This window comes from Barbus barbus (assembly GCF_936440315.1).
Source record: "Barbus barbus genome assembly, chromosome: 30".
Classification (NCBI taxonomy): domain Eukaryota; kingdom Metazoa; phylum Chordata; class Actinopteri; order Cypriniformes; family Cyprinidae; genus Barbus; species Barbus barbus.
Genome location: NC_136758.1, coordinates 9,071,928 through 9,075,200, shown reverse-complemented (window position 1 = coordinate 9,075,200; position 3,273 = coordinate 9,071,928).

Below are 3,273 nucleotides of genomic sequence, written 5' to 3'. Positions count from 1 at the left end.
TTTGTGATACAGTCCCCTAAAACCAAGCCCAGCATTTACACTGAAACTCTTTTAGTGGTTATTGTTTTTTCAAAAAGCAAATCCGATCACCATTCCCAAACAAGATGGAATTGCTTTTCCATTATAGCCTTGCCTGTAGGGTTGATCACATTATGCAGCAACTTTTTTCTTTCTTCTCCTTCTCACAATTTGACTTATGCTGCGCAGCTGGAGGAATGCTGGCTGCGGAAGCATTCCTATGGGAATATTTGGAATTCTGTAGCTGGATTTCCTGAGAGGAAAATAGGCAGAGGGAAAGTAGATGAATGGGAAGATGGAGTGTAAGAATTGTTGTTTCACTGTTCAGACATGATGGATGGATTATGTAACCAATGGGGTGCCTCCCATGTTGACTCATTGATAGATCTGTTAACCAGTGAGAGTTGAACAGTGTGATTTCATTATTAGACAACTGTTTCCTATGAAAGCGCGTTCCCGCCACAAAAAACAAAAACAAAAAAAAACTGACTTTCTATCTGAAAATTCTGACGTTTTTTTTTTTTTCCCAGAATTCTCGCAATTGCAAGAAATAAAGTCAGAACTGCAAGATATTCACTATAGACTTTTTTTCTCACATTTGCAAGTTTATATCTCACAATTTTAGAAGACTTTTTCTCGCAATTGCGAGTTTATATTTTAAGATTTTGACTTTTTTTGACTATTTAAACTCACAATTGCAGGAAAAAAAAGTTAGAACTGTGAGTTTATATCTCATGTTTCTGACTTTATAACTGACAATTTCCTGTTTTAAATTGCAAGATACAAACTTGCAATTGTGAGAAAGTCAGAATTGCAAAAGAAAATAAAGTTTATAATATGAAAAGAAAAGTCAAAATTGTGAGTTTATATCTCACAACTGTGAGAAAAAAGTCAACTGTGAGAAGTCACTTATCTTTTTTTATTGTAGAAATGCATTGTGATATTGTCGTGAATGTGCGTCGAAGACTGACACGGAAGAGAAGAAATTGTTGAAAAAAGTTATTTTTGTTTGCGCACAAAGTATTCTCGTAGCTTCATAACATTACGGTTGAACCACTGATGTCACATGGACTAATTTAACGAAGTCCTTACTACTTTGTTTTCATATTTCTGGGCCTTGAACATGCAGCGTCAGAAAGCTCTCGGATTTCATCAAAAATATCTTAATTTAGTCAGCGTCAATAGCCTAGTGGTTAGTGTGTCGACATATAGCACAACTGTGCTCACGACGACCCGAGTTCGATTCCCATCTTGAGCTCCTTTGCCGATCCTGTCCCCCTCTCAGCACGCATTACTTTCCTGTCTGTTCTCAACTGTCCTATCTAATAAAAAAAAGGCATAAAAGCCCTATATATATATATATATATATATATATATATATATATATATATATATATATATATATATATATATATATATAAAATAAAAAAAAATATCTTATTTTGTGTTCTGAAGATGAATGAAGGTCTTACAGGTTTGGGACGACATGAGGGTGAGTAATTTAATGACAGACTTTTCATTTTTGGGTGAACTATGCCTTTAAGATCCCATAACCATCTAAAGCTGGGCTTTCATTGAAACAAATAGCTATTGCATACCTGCATAAATTTTCTACCTCTCTAATACAGTCATTACAAACATGATGTGTTAATACATATGAGTCAACTCACTGATCCAAAGTACGTCAGTTAATTCGGTTGGCGTTCCTTTCAGTTGTAACTCACTCTGGTAAAAGGGTGTAGCCATGGGCACAGCACATACCCACCCATTCTACACTAGAGTACACCAGACAAACTCATTCAAAGGCCTGTTTGATTTTCCCATTGCTGTGACAACAGTCTTACGAGGCTCTTACTGTAAAGTGTGAGTATGCCTGAGTCAGATCATTCTCTTTCATTCAGGTGAGAGGGCTGATCAGGACAAACCTGTTCTACTGAGTCTACCCAGTTTATGTCAGATGCCATCATCAGAACTAGACTTTGACTGTAACTGTGCTGTGTGCATGATTACACAGAGCTCTTTTGATAGGAAGTTAGCAACCATAGCAACACCCTTGAAAAGACCTAGAAAACCTTATCATGGTAGTGATAATAAGAGAGGCAAGACCCATTCATGTTTTGTTTTGTCTTGAATACAATTTCTTCCATTTTAGTTTGTTCGTAAGACACAATAAAGCTTTGTTTTATTTTATTTCATTTTTTGTAAGACCCTGTTATGTTTTTAGTTTGTTTGTTTTAGTTATTTTTCTAAGACCCTGTTATGTTTTTTTTTTATTATTCTTTTTCTAAGACCCTATCATGTTTTGTTTTCTGCTGTTTTTATTTATTTGTTGTTTCTTTGTAAGACCCTATCATGTTTTGTTTTGTTTTATTTAATTATTTTTTCTTTGTTTGTTTGTTTTGTTTTTGAGTCCAGTTTTTGTTTCTTTGTAAGACCTGATCAAGTATTGTTTTGCATTCTTTTGTTCTGATGTTTTTAAATCTTTAATTTTTAGGATTTATTAATTTATTCCATCCTTCATTCATTTGCTTATTATTCAGGTTTATTATTTTTAGGTTTTGCTGAAATATTTTATGTTGTGCCCCATGTATTATAGGCCTATATTTCCTTTCATCTTGATAAGCTTAGGGCCATATTTAAAACTTTTTGGTTAAGATGCACTTCTGATTCGATATATCACTTGACATCACTTGATTAGATACATCACTTGATTAGATATATCATCTGTATGCTGGCATGGCTTCACAATTTGTTTTCAGAGTTTAGCTGTATGTGTCTTGCCCTGCTCAAGTGCTCATAAACACGACATACCATGGCTCCTCATTTGACACAGGAAGTGGTTTATAGTTAGCGCTTTTCCTGTTGTGTTTCAGAAGACTGAATGGAGCCATCTGTACACACTGAAACCCCATAGCAGGCCATAGTTGTACTGAGCGTTTACTGATTTGAAAGAGGAGTTAGGGTTAGATCTTTCACGCCTAACAACACATAATTACAGACAAACTCAAACTAACCCACATGCAAAGACGAGCACTGAGATCATTTAAGCCCCTCATGTTTCCTTTCATGTTAGAATATTTCATGTGAATTGCAAACTGGAGGTATTAAATTGATGCAACGGATGTGTAAATGTTGCTCGGGGCTTAAAAAGTGGAAGAATTTACCAGAAAGAGTATCTGAAATGGTCCAAAAAAAAAAAAGATCTGCCCATGTTTAATCAGCATTCTATACTTGCACAATCCAGTCTGGTACATA